This window comes from Mytilus galloprovincialis, chromosome 8 (genome assembly GCF_965363235.1).
Source record: "Mytilus galloprovincialis chromosome 8, xbMytGall1.hap1.1, whole genome shotgun sequence".
Taxonomy (NCBI): Eukaryota; Metazoa; Mollusca; class Bivalvia; order Mytilida; family Mytilidae; genus Mytilus; species Mytilus galloprovincialis.
Genome location: NC_134845.1, coordinates 16,978,472 through 17,000,448, shown reverse-complemented (window position 1 = coordinate 17,000,448; position 21,977 = coordinate 16,978,472). Strand labels below are relative to the sequence as shown.

Below are 21,977 nucleotides of genomic sequence, written 5' to 3'. Positions count from 1 at the left end.
TAGACTATTTGTTTTTTTCAGATACAATTTGATTCCATGCCTCATTATTTTATGATATATGAAATAACATCATTTGTTTTCAATAATTTGAACAAGGATATATTTCCGTCAAGTCACGATTTGTTTATAATAGATTTGGCATGATTGACAATGACCGATATATTGTTTATGCTTATATATATATATATATATATATATATATATATATATATATATATATATATATATATATGAGTCTAAAAGATTGTGTAACAATACCGATAAATAAATGGAAAACAAAACACTAAAAAGTGTTGAATATCATCGCACAAAGATGGAAAAACTGAACAGATGATATAAATTATACAATAATTGCAAATATTTATATATATATATGAACATATTTCGTAATTGTGATAAGTCGAAGTTTCAATAGCAGCTCGTATATGTAAATGCAATTTCAAACATTTTTAATACATTAAGTATGATCGTTAGAGATATGTACTTTCTATAACCGTATCGTGTTTAATTGGTTCGTCTTTATCAGTAATATTGTGCAGCGTGTTATGTTCTGATATAGCACTGATATTATCTCGTAGTGATGGAACAAGTAACAATGATAACATTTGGGGGAAGTGTCGCTGTTTTCTAATATGTTTGTCTGACTCCTGGCATCCAATCAAATCTTTAGCAGTATGAACGTTTTTATTTTGAACCAAGGTTGGCACATGAGTTTCTGTTGTTATGGTAGAAATAGAATTCTGCTGTGTCGAAGTCTGTCTTCGCATGCTGAAACTTTAATAAACAAAATGTATTAATATTATTTAACCTTTGATGAATTAAAGAATTGTCGATATTTGAATACTGTATGAACTATTGAAAAATCAGTCATACTTTTTTTCATTTACTAATGTAGGAACATGAGTTGTGTGCCCTTAGAATGATGAACGTGTAAATTTTCGGAGCACAAAATATTGAAAATGTAGCAAAATCAAAGCTGCTATGGAGATATGTGATATATGATTGGAATCGATATCGAACGGACTTTATTCTCGAATGAAGAAAGCCAAAGAAAAGTAACACTTTATTTATTTTCACAGCAATTGTTTATTCTTCATAGACATCACCAAAATAGTACATAACACCTACACGTAACGAATACAACTCACTAAGATTGAACACTATAACGTATTTGAAAGCGCTACTGGTCAGTTCATCACAGTTGGACTTTGGACTTTAATATTCAACTATGCCCTTTAGTGTTTACACATATCCGCAATACACATAATGGCTTTAAGCGAGACTCGTAAACTAATGGAAGATAGTAGGTTAATTATTGAAGGCAATGGAGACGATCTGAGCGTACCTTTACTATTGAACACTTTTATTAGCTTGGTATCGAGTATTGATAAAAGGTTTCAAGTTGTTGAAAAGGGGATTGAAAAGTTCGGGGAATTTAAAAGTATAATTACATCCTTGACCAGCAGGGTTATAACTAACGAGCAGGGACTAAAAACATGTCAAACCAAAGTAACGGAACTTGAAACCAATGTCCAAGGGATAGGGAACATATTTGACGATGTTAAAGCTCGATGCGACAGAAACAACATCGTCACCGAGAAAAACTCAAATGAACTCGAACAAGCAAAGGCCTGTATAAATAATCTTTTCAAAAATTTAGCAGAATTAAGTGACCAGCGACAAGAATGCAACTGCCAAACAGAGCTTGCAAACATGAAGGAAAGAGTGCTCGACCTTCAGTGCCGCTCCATGAAGAACAATCTTGTTTTTACCGGACTTTATAATGTCAGAGATGAAAACACCGAAGAACTTCTCCGTTGCTTTCTTCACAACGAACTAGGAATTGACTATAAAATTGAGTTCGGGAACGTTCACAGGTTTGGATGATATCAAGGTGGCGGAAGACCCATAGTAGCACGTTTCCTAAATCTTTGTGACCTTCAGTACGTTTTAGATAATGCATACAGGATACGAAACACAGGATACGGCATTAAGCAACAATTCCCCAAAGAAATAGAGGACAGGAGACGAAAGCTACATCCTATTATGAAAGAGGCAAAGCGAAATAGGAAAATTGTAACACTCGTACGAGATCGCCTCTTTATAGACAATGATCTGCGACGATGCCGAGGTAGCAGATATCCCATACCAAGATGGCAGTCTACCGACACGCCAAGGTGGATCTTCGCAGCTACGCCAAAATGATGCCACACCACAGCGTCCTAGTTACGCCTCACCATAGCGCCAAAGTGACGCCACACCACGCGTATTGAACAACAAACATCAACCCCTTCATCTGATAGCAACCCCAAGAAACGATCCCGCACAGGTTCAACTCCGAAGGCTCATTATTAGGATTGCCGAGGAGTGCAACATATTGACAGTTCGACACTAATTGATAAATCTGAAAATAAATATGTAGTTATTGCTGAAAATAATGTAAATAGTAATTATAATGAAACTTTATGTAATGATGAAATATTTGAACAGATTAATTGTATTTTTGAAGATTTAAACGTTCTTGTAGATATTGATGTTGATGAAAATATTACTATAAATAATGAAGACATAAGTGCGTCTTTATCAGGTGAAACTGCCTATTTGTCAAAAAATAGTATTACAGACAAAAAAGCTTTAGATCTTTTATATGTTAATTGTTGTGGCCTAAAACATAGACTACAATATCCAGAATTTGAAAATCTGATCCGAAAACATGATGTTGTTTGCTTTGTTGAATCAAAAACTGGATGATATTCATATATCTGGTTACACATTAAAATTCAAAAATAGACGTAAAATATCAAGAGTTAAATCAGGTGGCATTGTAATCGGGTATAGAGAAAATCTTAATAACTCTATAGAAGTGATTGAAACAAATAGTAAAGAGGGAGGGCCAATTTGTCGGGATTTTTTTTCACAGAAGGGCCAATTTCAAAAAGTGCCTACAGAATAAAATTTACTATAAAAACAAAAAATAAAAATGCTTTTCGATCAATATCTCGATTTACATATATTATGATATGCCTGATAAATATTTAATTTAACCCTCAAAAAGGATGAAAGTCCAATATGCGTAATTTAGGGTGTTTTTAGTTGATGAAAACAGGGAATCCCCTAAGAAGGACATTTCAAAACCAAAAAAAAGTTATGTTTTTCCTGACTGTGGCAATTTATACTACCTCTTCCCTCAGAAATAAAATTGGTTTAGTGTGTCCTTATTATATAAAAACCAACTTTTTAATGAAAACATTGTTACATCACCAAATCGTACCTATATAGCTCCTTAATAAGAATAATTGGTCAAGCACTGCCGTGGCTCAATCAATAGAGCATAGAACTTCAAATGAAAGAGTGTTATCAAGAAAGGGTTCGAATCTCATCCAGTCTTTTTGCATTTTTGTGTTGTTATATTAAATTTTAATGTTTCTATCATATTTTTCCGGATGTTTGCTTAACTCATAGAGTCATTCTGGTTCATTTTGACTATATAGTATAAATCATTTTATTAAAGAAAAAAGTACTGTATCGCTTATTGTGTTCATTTCTATGACTGTCCATACTCTTGACTTACTTTCTATTCAGGTGTTTACATTTATAACATATATGCAAGGAACAACTGCGTCAAACTGAAATAGGTGCCTGTATATAACCAATAACACGAGAATTGATTCTATAGCAATAAATCCCAACGGTTGCGTGTGTAATATACACATAACATAAAATAAGACCATTGTACACAAGTTTCAAAATAACACAAACAATTTTTCGAAACCTTTTTTGAACATGGTATAATATGTAACAAATGCAGTCAATAGCAATCAGTTTTGTCGCCAATTCACTAACTGTGTTGATACTAGTACTGACATTTTGATAACCGTCTCTAGGCCTGTACCGGTACCTAAGTCATCAGAAAATAAGACAACACCAAAAAAACAAATCAATTACGCTACACATCGTGATTGTAGGTAAAACATCAAGAATCTGTTGCATCTGTATCACAACGAATGAACGATTTTGTTAAAATGCCAGAAAAGGCCATATATAATATAACATGTGTTAGTAACACAAGGTGGTCTATGAACAACTGATGTAAGATGTTCTCCGGTTAAAATATTATAATATACTATCTTATCTTCGTTATCTTATAGACGATAAAACCTTAAAAGACCAGGACAAATACAGAAATACATGTATTCAGAATGAGAAAAACAACATCCCATTTGAATTTGTTCGATATTTTCTGGCTTCTTGACAAGTTACGTGGTATGGTACCTTATGCGCATAAAGGGTGTTAACAATTAAACAAAATCAATATAAAAAAAACAATAGTCTTGGCCTTGTTTTTTGTAGGAATACCTGTTCAAGGTATGAAAATAGATAAGGTGACGTATTTTCATGTACTATAATTAGCATCTATCGGGCTATTTAAAACATGATCTGCCTATCTTATCGAATGAAAAGAATCCAGGGGAAAATGGCCATGGCTCTTTGTTCTATGGTGTAAAATTTCTAAATTTTTAACTAACGAATATATAATTTTTGTAGTGGTCTATATCCCACCAGAATATACACCATACTCTTCCCCTGATGCATTCAATGAAATTGAAAATGAATACTTAGAATGTTCTACAACATTTGAACATATATTCTTATTATTGGTGATTTTAACGCACGTACCTCAAATGAAAAAGATTATGTATTTATTGATGAAAAAGATATCAGTATATATATAGATTTGGAGGGTGTTTCTATAAATGATGTATGTAATTTAGAATTGTATAATATACCCAGAGATCGTATTAGTATGGATAAAGGGAAAACACGTTACGGTAATAACCTACTTGACTTATGTAAATGTAACAACTTATTCATTATGAATGGTAGAGTGGGAAATGATAAAACTGGGAAATTTACCGGCAGAAATGCTAGTGTTGTAGACTATTGTTTGAGTAATGTTACCGTTTTAGAAAAACTTATTGATTTTGATGTATTAGAATTTTCACACTTGTATTCAGATGTTCATTGTCCATTGTATTTACGCTCAGAAAGCAACTCATTGATCATAGATTGTAATGAACAGGACTGTCATAATGATCAGTCAAGACAAAAGGTTAATAAATTGGATCATAAAATGGTACCTGAATCTAGAGCTAATATCAATGTTGGTAGATTAGACAGGTTGTTTCGTAATTTGAAAAATGTGAATTTGGAAAGAGTTGATGATAACAATGTCAACGCATTTGTAAATGAGGTTGAATTGGTTGTTTTAGAGTCTGCTAAGACAACGTTTGGAACACGAACTGATAAACAAAAAAACGCGAGCCCCTAAAAAGAAGGGAGACAAGCCATGGTTTAATTATGACTGCAAATTTGCGAAGCAAAACTTTAGAAAGCTTAAGCGCAGGCTCAAATTTTCACCTTCGCTTTCATTATATAACGAAGTTAAAGATTCTGAGAGGAAATATAAAAAAGTTATGGACAAAGCCATAAAAACTCATATACGTGATATGGCTAAAAAATTAAAAAACCTCAGATCTCAAAATTCAAAAGAGTATTGGGATATTTTGAATAAGCGGGAACACACGAAACAACCGGACATCAATTTTGATAATTTGCTAAACTTTTTTCAAAGATCTAAATTCAGGCACCCCCGATCCTATTGAGTTACCAAATGTAGACCAAGATGCTTTAAATGATTTAAATGGTACACTTAATAGTCCAATTACAAATGACGAGATTATGAATTGTATTAAGAAACTAAAAAGTAACAAAGCCTTGGCGACGATATGATTATAAATGAATATATTAAATCTTCTAGTGATTTTTTAATTGATGTATATGTTGAATTGTTTAACTTAGTTTTTAGAACTGGGATAATACCAGAATATTGGGTAATTGGCACGATCAAGCCATTTTATAAGAATAAGGGAAACAAATTTGATCCAAAAAACTATAGACCTATCACAATTGTCAGTTGTGTTGGGAAATTATTCACTTCGATTTTATGTCATAGATTATCAAATGTTTCCGACGAATTTTTATTAATAAATGGATATTCAGCAGTCGATTGCATATTTATACTGCACTCTTTCTTTGAAATTTTGAAATTAAAAACGAAAAAAATGTTTTGTGCATTTGTGGATTTTGAAAAAGCGTTTGACACAGTCAGAAGAGACGCTTTATGGTATAAGATGTTATTGATTAACATCAATAGTCATATGTATAACATAATTCATAAGATGTATGATAATTATATTAAGTCATGTTTATCTTATAATGGCAATATATCAGATTATTTTTCATGCAATATTGGCCTACGTCAAGGGGAAAACTTATCTCCTTTTTTGTTCTCACTTTTCTTAAATGATTTGGAAAATTATTTTATCAACGAGAACGTAACTGGTTTGGACACTATTGAAGATGCACTCGAAGAAAATTTAGATATTTATGTAAAACTGTTTGCAATTCTTTATGCAGATGATACTGTGCTAATGGCGGAATCGGCCAAAAATCTTCAATTGTTGCTAGATAAATTCCACTCATACTGTGATGTCTGGAAAATGAAAGTTAATGTAGAAAAAACAAAAATTGTAATTTGTAGTAATGGAAGGCAACCCAAAAATCTCAGTTTTACTTATAATAACTCTGTCATAGATATCGTTCAAGAGTTCAACTATCTTGGGATTTATTTTTCACGAAATGGCACATTTAAATACTGTAGAAAACACATAGCAGAAAAAGCTACAAAGGCAATGTATGAGGTGATCAAAAAGGGGAGAAAACATTGGTTATCTATTAGTTGTCAATTAGATTTATTTGACAAATTAGTGAAACCGGTCTTATTGTACGGTTGTGAAATTTGGGGGTTGGGAATAACGACATTTTGGAGAGAGTTCAATTAAAATTCTGTAAGCTTCTTCTGCCCCTAAAGTCTTCTACCCCAAATTGTGTAATATATGGTGAACTTGGACGATATCTTATTAATTTAGATATTAAAGTCCGAATGGTATCAACTGGGCTGAAATTAGTGTGTGGTAAACCGACTAAATTATCAGCATCCGTTTATAAACTACTGTTTAAGCTGTCAAATGAAAATGATGTAAAGTTTATTTGGTTAAACCATGTTGAATCCATTTTTAATGAAACGGGATTATCTTTTGTGTGGTTATCTAAAACATGTATTAGTGACATTTGGTTAAAGAATACAATTTTAACATCACTCCAAGATCTGTTCCAACAAACATGGTTTTCAAATGTGCAAGCATGTTCGAAGACATTAAATTATTGAATTTCTAAGGATACTTTTGGCTTTGAGACCTATTTTAATATTTAAGAATTTCGTGATATTTATACTTTATGCAAATTTAGAACCATTAACCATAAATTACCCATAGAGATAGGAAGATGGACAAATATTCAGAGAGATGGACGAAATTGTAAATTATGCAACTCTAAAGATCTTGGAGAGAAGTATCATTATATTATGATGTGTACAGAGATGTCAGTAAAAAGAAACAAATGTATTGATAAAAAATATGTAAATCGTCCAAATATAATAATGTTTAAGAAAATTATGAATTTAAATAAAAAATCTAAATTGAGAAAGCTGTGTACTTTCATTAGATTTATAAATTCCTATGTGTGCCCTCCTGCCGAACTACTATCAGTATAATTGTAAATAGTGTACATATTTTGCTCAGTGTATTCATGTATTTATGTCTGTATTATTGATGTCATGTAGTGTCTGTATACCATTGTAATTGCAAAGGTTTGACAGAATAAAGAGATATACATATATATATATAGGAAATAAAACATCATTGTTATGCTTTGTAGAAATTATTAGGTCAATGAACTATTTCTATAAACAACAAAAAATGTCTACTTTTGTCCTAATTGCTTTGGAAATACCCTACATATTATGGTCATGGAAACAATCCAGGACAGCAATTTATGCATGAATTTTATTGGGTGAATCGGAATGTTGCATACAGTTAAGTAGTTTTCGATGTCAAGAGTTTAGACGCAATATGATCATGATGTATCTTTAGGGTTTTAAGGAAACTCTTTAAAAGTTTACAGAATCTGCATAATGCATATTTATCAGTATTAATAGCAGGAGTGTTACTCAGATTTCGTGCGTTTACTGCATAACATAAAAACCAAAGAAACCCGGAATAATTATATCCCTGATGAAAAAAAATATATATATTTGAAATGAAGATATGTTAACACAAACCGTGTAAGCCGTTTGCAATTATGAAGATGCAGTAGGAACAATAGTCAGGAAATAAATAGTTGAAGCCTTTGAACTCCCCTACAATTCCTTACATAGAAAGGTAATAATTTGTCAGTTTATGTATTTTAAATTTTAATATTCTCAATTAATTATATAATCATTCAAAATTTATGCAAGGTTGTTGACTTCATGCATACATAAACTGTTATGGACAATACAAATTAATCCCTTCTTATATGTGGTGGTCGCTTTCGTAATGCGACTCGAAATGAATTTAAATCACAGCTTCTCTTTTTTGTTATTAAAAAGATAAATTGATAGATAAATTATTTAAATTAAAGTGCAGTTTTATTTGAATACAAGTCCTCTAATAATGAACACAGTGAGATATCAAATAAACGTCTTTAATGTAATCTATCTCTTTTATGTTCTGTATCAATTTGTACTGCATTTGAACGACACCAACATAAATAAATGACATAATAACTATTCTCTTCTGACTTTATTATAAGTGCTGTCAGAAAATATACAGCTTGTTCAAATAAGTAACTCGTCCGTATTTATGATAGTTTATTTCCTTAATAGAAACGTGTTGGAAATACAGACCACATAAGAAAACTTTTAACGGCATAGACGGGGGTAGTTATTTAACAACAGCATAAATTTGCATGATTAGCAATTACATGATAACAGTACTTCATCAAAGTGTCCTCAAAAATTATATATTTACATATATTTTTACATATACTGAATGTTTTGGATATTTAAGTTGTTTTAAAGACTTCAACGTCTTTAATATTGCAATTTTGCACAGACTTAATGTAAAAATGTTCCCGGTAGCCGTTTAGAATATACGGGTGACAGGACATAATAAACTAAATATTGTGTTATATAGTTATCGCATTTTCCTGTACCCAAAACACAATGATAAAAGTAACACAATTTGCGATGGAGTTACTCGTTGTTGGAATCATTAGAAAGAGACAACAAAAACCATTTCGAATGCTGTCTTAGACTTACATTGTTGATTATTTTTATAACATTTGAAAAACAAGTTTTAAAGTTCTTTAAGGTTACGGAAAATTGAGAAAAAAATATCAACTTGCAGACTGGAAATATAAAGAAGTTTTTGTTATCGATAACCACAAGCTACAAATATAATTGAGACCCTTTCTAAATAGCATTAAGGATTATGTACCTTGTGTTGATTCAATGCTAAACATATGGGAATTTTATAGAAAATCCACAGCCTTTATCCTTGTACTCTCATATTTGACAATTTGATGACTGATAGATATAGGATTATTGCATGCAGTGCTAGCATTGATTTTCTTAAAACGAGTTCATTAATGTAGTTATTGGTTAAAACAAATAAAAATATGAACCAAATCAAGTACACCTTTCAGGGTGCGCTTGACTTAAGTGACTTAGCACGAGGTATTTTGAAATTTACAGGTAGGTTAGAATTTTTTGTAAAAAATAAACACTAGCACATCATAGAAAAGCAAGTGAGTAAGCTATGTTTCAAATTTTATGATGTGCTTTGTTATTTGATTTTGCTATGTGATTATGGACTTTCCGAATTGATTTTCCTCTGAGTTCAGTATTTTTGTGATTTTACTTTTTATAACAATAATCTCTGTATTAAGGTTTATCATAACCTGTTGGGGAACATGGCCGTATTTACAACATCTATTTTACTCTGCGTACAGAAAAACCTGTGCACCTACAAAAGTTTTAAGGCATGACTGGTCCTAGATAATTAAATTTTAAATGCACTTTATGGTTAAGAAAATTTTAAACTGGATTTTGCTATTCATTTTTTTTTCATTCCTGCAGAAGGTGCAAAAATAAACTAAGTTGGAAAAACGTTTGAGAAGCTCCCTCATATAATCGATGTTGTGAGTATATTGATTTAATGGACAATTGATGGACAATAGACATATGTAAACAATAGGTGATTTAAACTGCGTAGCTGAGTGGACCGTATCAAATGACACTCGTAAGTTTGTTTATTTTGCAGACTGGAAAAAAATGTACGTCAAAATCCAGGAAAGTGATTGATTTTCTGAAACATAGACTTTATATAACTTTTGTGTACCTAGGTCCAGCCATACCTTCAAACTTTCCTAGATGCATCAGTTTGTCGGCACTCATAGTAAATTTTACGGTGTACCAACGGCCATATTTTTCAATTCCTTCAGATGAACCTTAAAGGCTGTAGATTTCTATAAAAATCTTGATTTATTTGCCACAAATGACTGTTTTTTTATCAAATGCAACGAAACAGCAAATTATAATGTTTTGCATCAAGTATATGTACAAAACGGCCTATCACTATTATTCTTTATATCTGTAGTTTTAATGCAATTGTAGTTTGAAAAGTTCGTACAAAAATGACTACAGAATGGTAACAGGAAAGTCCTATTGACAGAATTGTCAATGTATTCTTTTCCGTTATTATATAGATTTCATATTGGTATATGTTGAACAGCGGTATACTACTGTTGACTTTATTTGCCTCAAAAGTATTGTTTGTTTGCTACAACTAGGAATGATTATTCCAATTTGAAATTAAAAAATATGACATTTTCAGAAAAATGACCTTCATGTAGAATTCGATTGGAAAACTAAGTATGAAGAGAATTGCCTGCTTAAATTTTAGATCATTTTGATGAAGAAGAAAACAAAACAACTCTTGTGGGAGACAAGGATCATGATATTGTTTATTAGTTTCCTTGTAAGAGATGATCAAATCTTTCTTTTCAAATATGATGTTAACTCACAAATGACCTTTTATACATGCTTAATAAACATAGTTTAAATAAAAAAAAAAGTTTTTATTGTTCTTTGAAGCACATTGTGTTTAGATGTTTTCTTTCGCACTTTTAAGATATATATATATATATATATATATATGATGTTATATATATAAGTGCCTATAAATAGCAGCACATGACATACAAATCTATGGGAGTGTGGATTAATCAGTACAGAGATTAATTCAATTACACAAATAAAATTATAGATTGCCTAACAATGTAATTTTAACACACTATTTAGTATGTAAATATAAGAATGTTTAAAATATTTACAAAATGATGAAAATAAACGCAATATTTCGCTAGACCAACTAGCTTTATCAAGCGTGCATCTATCCAGGTGAAATCGGATGTAGATGATAAGAAACTTTTGCAGCTCAACGTCTGTGTTGCACTGAACTGCCTTCAAAATAAGAAAATTTTGCAGCTCAATGTATATGACCTCTTGCATTTAGCTGCTTTGAAAATAAGAAAATTTTGCAGCTCAATGTACATGTTGCACTTGGATTTAGCTACCGTAAAAATACATAATTGGTAGTTGAAGTTAGCAACGTCCATTGGCCAATATTACGGGATAAAAAGGACGATGCTTTGTTTTAAATTATTCTTTATCTTTCCTGTATCTTTTTTCGTCTTTTTCGTTAAGACCATCAGGTTCTAAAGTGTGGAGTTGGTGGATCCAAAAGTTTTCTCTTCTCCTTCTCGCCGTGGTGTCCCATTCGGTGTTGACTTCTATAATTTGGAAAGTGACATTATCAAAAGGATGTTTCGTTGAACGAAGATGTCTTGTGAGAGGACAGTTTTTGTTGGTTTTGTACGATGAACGATGGTTATTGAGCCGAATATTAAATTTGTCCATTGTTTCTTCCACATACTGAATGCCACAAGTGTCACATGTTAATATATAAATTGAGTTCTCCGTTTTACAGTTGGAATTAGAGTAGATGGTATAATTTTGTTTAGTAACGGAGCTGATGAAAGAACTGCTTGTATTGGCAGCTTTACAACACAAACAATTCCTTCGACCACATTGTTTGTAGCAACCGGGCGAAGGATTAGGCTGCTTGGTTAATACAGATGTCACTAATTTGTCACGGATGTTTTTAGGTCTTCTGAAGGCCATGACTGGTGGTGAAGAAAATACTTTTTTTAGATTTAAATCATTTTCTATAATTTTCCAATGCTTCTGAACAATGGATGACACATTTTTAAAATCAGGATGGTAAGTGAGTACAAGGGGTGTTCTGTTAGCTGCATTATTCTTATCTTTGTACTCAAGAAGTTCTTGGCGACTAGTTTTGTTTGCTCTTTCAAAAGCGCTATCAATAATGTTGTTATTGTATCCTCGAACAACTAGATGTTTACGAAGTTGTCCAAGTCTAGCATTTTTCGTATTTTCAGTAGAGCATATTCTCTTGATTCGCAATGCCTGGCTGAATGGGATACCACGGGAGCAGTGTTTAGGATGGCAACTTTTAGGAGAAAGGAATTGATGTTTGTCCGTTTGTTTGGTATGAAGGTCCGTTATAATGGTTCCGTTCTTGATGTAACTCGTAGTATCGAGGAAGTTTATTTTCTCCATAGATGATTCATATGTAAATTTTATTGAATGGTGGAAAGAGTTGCAGTGTTCTAGAAATTCATTAAGATGTTCTTGTGAATCTGTCCATTTGAAATCAATATCGTCAATGAATCGGAACCATGATAAGGGCTGATATGGAGCACTAGCCAAGAGGCGTTTTTCAAGTTGGCCCATAAATATGTTGGCATATGACGGGGCCATTTTTGTGCCCATACTAGTACCGTCTATCTGGAGATAGTGTTTTTCATTGAAAGAGAAGTTGTTATTCTCCAGTACTAGTTTCAGAAGTGTAACAAGGCACTCAGTAGGAGGATTTTTTTCACTACGAGTGTTCCATGCCTCTTCACAGGCTGCTATTCCTTCGTCTTGTGGAATGTTGGTATATAAAGAAGACACGTCCATGGATGCAAGTATAGTATCGCATGGTAAAGGATTGAGGCTTTCCATTTTCTTGAGATAATCAGTTGTATCTTGAATGAATGATGGTAGTTCTTTCACATGAGGTCTTAGATGATGGTCTACAAATTCTGATATCTTTTCAGTTGGATGACTATTCGCTGACACAATTGGTCGACCTGGAATGCCCGTTTTATGTATTTTAGGCAACATATAGAATCGTCCGGCCTTTGCTTCGTTCTCAAGAGGTCGGAGATAATCAAAGGTGTCATTGTCTATATGCTTTTTGTCGAACATCTCTTGAAGGATGGTGTTGATCCTTCGAAAAGTATTAAGCGTTGGATCTGTGGTTAATTGTTTATAAAAAATGGAGTTAGAAAGTTGTCGATTCCCCTCTGCTATATAATCTGTTTTATCCATGACCACCACAGCGCCCCCTTTGTCGGCAGGTTTTATTACAATATAATAAACCTCTAACAAAATTTGGAAAAAATCCAATATTTTTTACCCCCCCCCCCCCCCATCCCTTTTGAGCTATTGGTAAAATCATCCCAACGTTCCTTTTGTGGTATTGAACCTGTATGTCATATTTCATAGAGATCCAGTCACTGAAACTAAAGTTATTGTCCGGAAACTAAATTAACGACGATGCATACGACTGTACAGACAACCACGAGTTTATAGTAGTATACTAACCTAAAAAAAACATTTGCGGTCGTATAAAAATGCTAAGTTCTAGTTGAAAATATATATATATATATATATATATTACAAAAAGAATTCTTTATATCCGAGAATTTTGACTTAACTATTTTGAATATCTTCTCTTTTCAAACAAGCATAACTACAAAAATGTACGCATGCACATGTACACACGAGACCTGTCGTATCTAAATAGATTGACACTATTTAACTAAGGAATTACGTTGAGGATCGATGTCATCGAAAAACTGATATTCATATTTGACTAAACAAACATGATGCTTTTTTTCAACTAGAACTTAGCATTTTTATACGACCGCAAATGTTTTTTTTAGGTTAGTATACTACTATGAACTCGTGGTTGTCTGTACAGTCGTATGCATCGTCGTTCATTTTGTTTCCGGACAATAACTTTAGTTTCAGTGACTGGATCTCTATGAAATATGACATACAGGTTCAATACCACAAAAGGAACGTTGGGATGATTTTACCAATAGCTCAAAAGGGATTGGGGGGGGGGGGGAGTAAAAAATATTGGATTTTTTCCAAATTTTTTTAGAGGTTCATATTTTTCTTTTTTTCAATTTTTAAGATATTTGACCACATTTATTTTGTGTCAGACACCTATATAAAACAAATTTGATCACAATCTAAATTCAACTAGTATCAACCTTGAATATTGTGTCCAAATTTGACCCAACTGTTCAGGGTTCGACCTCTGCGGTCGTATGATGCTGCGCCCAGAGAAGCGTTATATTAATTTTATAAACACACAAATCTAAAATCATATATTTGTTCATATCAAAATGATGGGCAATTCGAAATCTACATACAGAGGAAAACTGAATAATTTAACCCTGTGAATATTATTTAGTATAAACATTCTATTATAACATGTATATTCTTAAATGTGCAATAAAGATTATGAAAACTATAACAAATAGTTCTGCTTTTATATACCAAACACATACATATTAATTTCTGTTAGAACATCTTTCAATCAAAACAAATAATTTTCCTACGCAACCTATGTATATAAACGTCGAATGAATATAGGACAAAATCCTTCTAAAAAAAGGGGGAACCATGATTTAAAAAAAAAACTAAATTAGGATTGTTCCTTTATTGAAAGTTTACAAAATGTAAACATATCAAAGCGTTTTCTTTTGCCTTTTTTATTTCGTTTTTTAATTAATAAAACTGTTGACTTAAGAATCAGTATACAAAATTCTTCAATAAAATATATCATGAATAAGGCGTTAACAAGCCTTTAGTTATAGTTGTAATCAATATTTGACTGTGTAAAATAAATTGCATTTTTTGTCGAGTCGTTCAATGGTTCCAATAAAGTTATTGGTATTGACAGAAAATATTTTGGTCGTCATATGACTCAAAATTGTTTTTTATCTACAATTTAATAAACACTTACATGTTTCTCCTGCACACCATTGGAAGGTTTCTTTTAAAAGTTTCGTTGATGTTGACGTAAATGTAAAAGTTAATTCCATAATTAGAAAATTGAAACAAATACAGTATGGCTTTGATTAGCCCACGTTGTGCTGATATTAATGTCGATGCTGACGTGGTAAACGAATCGACAGCATTGAAAATTGATATTGGAAGTGTAGTTATTATGAAATATATACTAATGAAGAATAGCATCTTAGTAAGGTGCTTACTACTCCTTATGTTGCGCTTTCTATATTCTTTACTCCTCATGAATAATCCACGTAATCGTCCAGAGCTCCGTAATGTTTGTCCAATAAAGATATTCATGATAAACATCAATATGAATGGCAATAAAGACAGCCACACTAGATCTATGACAACAAAATAGTTTTCTTCAAAATTGAAAGATTCATCTGATGTGTTATTGCATATATATTCATGCTGTACTTTCATCAAACCGTTATTTATAAAAAGATGACCATCTAATGCGAAGCTCATCAGTATTGGTACTATTAAAACTATTTTAAGCAGTGATGAAAATTTTGCAGTTCGATATTGTAACGGAAACCGAGTTTTCACAAACCTCTCAACCGTTATTGACACTAGTATCCAAGACGAAACATGCATAGAAAAATATATCATAAAGACATCTAGTTTACATCCGAAGTCAGAACTGGTCCGAATGTCGAAATCGAACGCTGCTAGAATCCATCGTCTCACTAGTCCAGTTAAAAGTACGGTAGTGTCCGATAAAGAAAGAATAAAAAGGAAATTGTAGGTTATTTTTTTCCATTGTTTCATCCGACATAAAACAATAATAATTCCAATGTTTCCGAAAACTCCGACAATAAAGATTATTGGTGATATTATTCTCCAAATCCATTTTGTAATTTCCTCTAATTGTACTGCATTTGGATTAAATGGCACATCAGTAATGTTGTCATAATTATTAAAATTAGTTACATTTACATAACTGGACGATGTGAATGAGCACTCTGTGTATGAATCAGTTGTATCTATAGTACTACTTCCACCTGTTTGAACACCGACAACCATTAAATGGGTTTTTCTTTACCAACAGAACAAGCGTCTAACAAAATATAAGTCATCTAATGCTTTATAATAACAAAGCGTAAATCGGGTTTAATCGGGTGTATCTTTTCAAGGTAATATTTGTACTTTGTTCGTCACTGATATTCTTTTCTTTTTATACATAATAATTCTTCACCTCTAAGCGCGTCACAATCTGTATACTTCCTCTTTATATAATGAAAACTGTTGAAATTTCAAACACTGCTATAAAATCTGTCAATATGCAATTTGCGCGTTTTCCTAACTGGTTAAGGTCTTGAATGATACTCTGTACAGTATATTTGTATATTTATTGAAGTGAATGTACTTTAATGGCTGATGAATTGTATTGTATGTAAATATTGAAGGCTCGTAATTTGAATATTAAAAATTTGCTTTCTCATGGATACATTTACACATCTATTATACTTTTTTAAACCATTACAACCATTAACGCAAATGTTAATGATATATAATTTAATTTTGGATGTAATAAAATTGAGAATCGAAATGGGGAATGTGCCAAAGAGACAACAACCCGACCATAGAAAAAAACAACAGCAGAAGGTCACCAACAGGTCTTCAATGTAGCGAGAGATTCCCGCACCCGGAGGCGTTCTTCAGCTGGCCCCTTAACAAATATATACTAGTTCAGGGACAATGAACGCCATACTAATTTCCAAATTGTACACAAGAAACTAAAATTAAAATAATACAAGACTAACAAAGGCCAGAGGCTCCTGACTTGGGACAGGCGCAAAAATGCGGCGGGGTTAAACATGTTTGTGAGATCTCAACCCTCCCCCTATACCTCTAGCCAATGTAGAAAAGTAAACACATAACAATACGCACATTAAAATTCAATCCAAGAGAACTCCGAGTCTGATGTCAGAAGATGTAACCAAAGAAAATAAACAAAATGACAATAATACATAAATAACAACAGACTACTAGCAGTTAACTGACATGCCAGCTCCAGACTTCAATTAAACTGACTGAAAGATTATGATTTCATCATATGAACATCAGGCACAATCCTTCCCGTTAGGGGTTTAGTATCATACCATCATAACATATATGAGAAGAACATAACCCGTGTCATGCCAACAACTGTTTTTTGAATAAATGTGTTTAGTTCCGATGCAAAGACCCTATAAGTGAATCAATATTAACGCCAAAATATGCAATCTTTAATGACCTGACAACAGTATCGTAACTATATCCCTTCTTAATAAGTCTATTCAAAGGTTTTGTTAGTTTTTGAGGTGAATACTGACACCTTTGTGCTTTATAAAGAATATTTCCATAAAAAATTGGATGTGAAATACCTGAACGTATAAGAAGTCTGCATGTTGAGCTATATTTACGAATGATTTCCTTATACCGATGATAAAATTTAGTAAACGCGTCTTCCAATTGATTGACGTTATTTTGGTATCATCTCATAGACATAATTTAGTCATGTGACCGTGACGTCATCAACGTTTTTTCATGGTTTTGTACGGTTTTAAATGGAATTTGGAATTAGGGGCTACAGAACATCTAAGAAAAGATAACTCCTACTCTGATGGTCTGATTCATTGCTACGTTTTAAAATCATGTGCAATATACAAGCTTTTAAAAGATCATGATTAAAATGTTTACATTATTGCTAAGGGTTAAAAGGAAGTAAATAAAGATGACTGGCGCCACCTAGATTTTACATCCAAGATAATAGGTAGAAGTAAATTTATTTTCTGCTGCCTTGGTAATTAGAAATTAAAATTGAAATAGTGAGAAATGGGTGTTGGCCATTGGTGTAGAAATAGCGAGAAATTTAGAGAAAACTCTCTAAGACAAGAAACATTTTCTGTGCCAAATTAAGCAAGGGGTGTTCTTCATTCATACTATTTCGAAAATTTCGGAACCGTTGAGTACCCTTACAAAATGCCATTTTTCTATCAAAAAAGCTGCGGCACCATTGTGTTTGACCATTGCAATTACACCCAAAGGTGTTGATAATTCAGAATTCGAATTTTTTTTAATGGATCTTTGATAGTGAAAAGGCAGGACCAAATAAGCCTACCATTGTCGCCTATGTAAATAATTACTTCCTTGTAACCTAAAGCAAAATGACGATTTCCGGCGCATCACTGTATTTTTCGAGATATTTTAGAAATTGGATCAGTAAATTGATAAGGTACTAAGTGATAAACTATATCAGAAGAAAATTGCTGATCGCCATGAAACTATAGTCTATATCAATTTTTTACTGTTTTTTTTGTTCTTCTGCCTCAGGGGTAGGATTCATCGATCTACTGTAAAAACGAGAATTCTGTCAAGGACTATGTCTTTAATCATTTCTCCTCATCCTCGATAACACTGAATGTATTTATGCGTATCTGAAAAAAGGGGGGCTTATTTTTGCTCATGTTAGCGACATTTTTGTATTTTCAATGGCTAAAATGTGCCAAAATGATCAAAAAAGCTGCGGCATCATATGTGTTTGACCATTGCAATTACATCCAAAGGTGTTGATAATTCAGAATTCGAAATTTTTTTTAATGGATCTTTGATAGTGAAAAGGCAGGACCAAATAAGCCTACCATTGCCGCCTATGTAAATAATTACTTCCTTGTAACCTAAGAGCAGCTGTACACCTATTGTTATTCATTTTATCTTTTTATTCATTTAAAGTTACTCATTTTCCATGAATGAATCTCCAAAGAGATATAATAGGGAAATTTCAGAGTGAAATAAATTTACCAAAGGAAAACCTGGATGTTAGAAAAGGAGGGAAACAGAAAGGTTAAAGGACCATAACTGTTTCGTTTATTTTGTAGCGGGCAGGGGCTTGAAATTCTTCGACCCAAGAGTTTTTACTCAAATTATATGAGTAGTTTGTAAATAACAAAGTCAGTATGACAAGATATGAGCTGGTCAGTATAATATAGGCATTTGCTAAAAGTCATGTAAATAAGTTTCTATCTTTTATTCATTTCAAGAATCATATATTTTCATTTATATTCCAGATATGACAACAATTTTAGCTAGTAATATACTTAAACTATAGACTTAGATGATATGACAAGAATCTATTCAGTATGATACATGTAGAAAGTTATCTCTACACTCAAGAGATATTCATTAACTTATCTCTAAACTCAAGAGATATTTATTAACTTATCTCTACACTCAAGAGATAATATGTTGGTGTGTCAGAAAAATACATAAAAAGGCTGAGTCCTGCTATCTTAATTAATAATAAAAATAAATTACCCTAAGAGAAAATCCTAACTTGAAGTGAATTTAGTCAGAAGACCTCTTTCTGACATTTTTGCATATAGTTGTAACTGATACCTCACCAGTTACATAAAACATGTTTATTATTATTAGTTATATTCAGAACCTTTCATGAATAACTAACAATGAAATACAGTTTATACCATACATAAACTGTATTGTTTATTATAATTTCCAGACCTTTAGGAAATTATCCCTTACTTGTCAAATGTTTTCCTATTTAATCCTATTTATTACAAAATGACAAACGTTAACAGTAAACATGAACTTCAATGAACAATTTCAATAATCCTAACTTTAAAAGATAAACTAGAAATAAAGCTTTAAAGAGTCCGCTAAAATGAAATATTCCTTTTAAACTTTGAAAACGCTAACTTTACTATTTTCCTTTACAATTTAACCTTTTAAAAAAAATAAGTTTCTAAGAAAAATTAACCATTTGACTAAAATAAATAACGAGCAAATAAAAATACCAACTGTAAGAACCAAAAGTTTTAGCAGAACTGACGACCAAGCGTCGAAATTACGTCAATGTTCATGGTTGGATTGTTGGATGGTTGGATGGTTGGATGGTTGGATTGTTGGATCGCGCGCTTGCCGTCCAACTAAATATTTGAATTCTTAAATAAATTACAAAAATCACAATAATATACAATTTTAGTAACCTTTATATAATAAACAAAGTTTGCATGGTACTAGATAAATGTCTATAGTAACTAAAAATACAACAATATATACAGCGCCACCGGAAGTCACAATACGTAAACAACATTGCAAAAAGTTATGTGTGTCACCGGCGGACCAAAATGATAAATATCAAGGATAGTGAGCATTAACATCTACAAAACATTGAAGACGTTTACTATAAATACTAAAAGGAATTACAAGAAGTATGTGAAAACAGTTGCCAACACGTGTTTTTATTGAACAATCGTCCCAAGTGACACATGGATTCTACTGCGCATGTCAATACATTTCATTCATAAAATTCAAGCACAGGTGCGTGGAATTTACTACGATTTACTACGATCTACTACACAGTTTGCTACAATTGGATCTTCACAAAAATACAAGACATACAGTTGGATTATTCAGTGGATTATTACTATGAACTGGTAAATTATAACATGAACTTCAACTAGTTTAATCAAATATACAAATGACATGCAATTCAATATTTCTACAAGAATCATAATACTATAATTGTTCTAACTTTACTTTATTAAATGTTAATTAAAACTTATTTGCTTCAAATATCATATGTTCCAGACTACAAGCATTACAAGTAGTATATTAAATACAAGTTATTTCACACAGTTGCTGTTTCCTACATAATAACTTTCATGAAAAATACAGAATATTAAACAGTATGATTTATCAATACCAATTTAAAACATACATTAAAAATATCATACATGTCTATCACACGTCACAATAAAATACATGTACCCTAGTCGTCGTACTCTACATTTTACCCCCTTTCCATTATTTGCGTCCCCGCAAATACTTTAAACTTTTGCAAAAGATTCCATTTCAAATTTTTCTATTTAAATACATATTCTTCTTAAAAAGAAATTATTTCTAAAACTGGATGAAATTAACTTTCTTATTAATACAATCTGTGATTATAACACAAATACATCATAATATAATACCAGATATGTAAAAATTATGCATAATTATATGTCTTTTTATATTATATTTTACAGATACACTATGCATAATTATATGTCTTTTTATATTATATTTTACAGATACACTTGAAGTTTCACCATTATGACCATCAGCACGAGGGCAGTAGATACCAAACAGACATATATATGTACAAAATGTGGAAAATGACTGCACGTTATGAACAAACTGGAACTTGGCTAAGAAGCAGAGGTTTTCTGAAGGAAGATTTTAGTTACCATGCAAACAGTACCAACATTTAAATACAAGTTCAAAAATACACCCAAAATTTAACTTTTCACACTAAAAAGCTTTGACTATATCTAATATAAATAACTTTTCAACTTTCCAAAATGAATTTTCATTCTAAATTATTTTAACCTTTGATAACTTTTGATATTATCAATTCAAATAAACAATACCATAACATTGCCATAACATTTCTATTAAAAATTAAAATTACATGTACATCTTTATTCAATCTTAAATTAAATGTCTCTTCATGTAGCTACCAGGGACTTCTTCTGTTGTGTTCTTCTTTTGTACAACTGGAGCATTGTTGCTACATGTACAGAATGTATTGTAGGGGGTGGTTCTGGTGTCAGATCTTTTTCCTTAGTAGTCAAATGTCTACCTATTTCTTCTTTGGATACCCCCTTTCCAGACTCTAAATTTGAGTCATGAAATTGCAGTCTTCTCATTGCAATTTGGTTATTTACTTCAACTTGTTCAAGTGTGTCTTCACATTTTGATAGCATCTTTG

General features: G+C 31.9%; 1 protein-coding gene and 1 long non-coding RNA gene across 2 annotated transcripts in view; both read right to left on the bottom strand.

Annotated features, from left to right (window-relative positions):
• LOC143085206 (uncharacterized) overlaps nt 1–21,977 on the bottom strand; it is a 67,057-nt gene that overhangs the window by 24,105 nt on the left and 20,975 nt on the right. The gene's annotated exons all lie outside the window — the stretch shown is intronic.
• On the bottom strand, nt 349–16,472 carry LOC143085207 (uncharacterized). Its single transcript, XR_012981267.1, has 2 exons — nt 15,171–16,472; nt 349–774 (listed from the first exon to the last, which is right to left on the bottom strand). It is a non-coding gene; the product is annotated as an uncharacterized LOC143085207 (long non-coding RNA).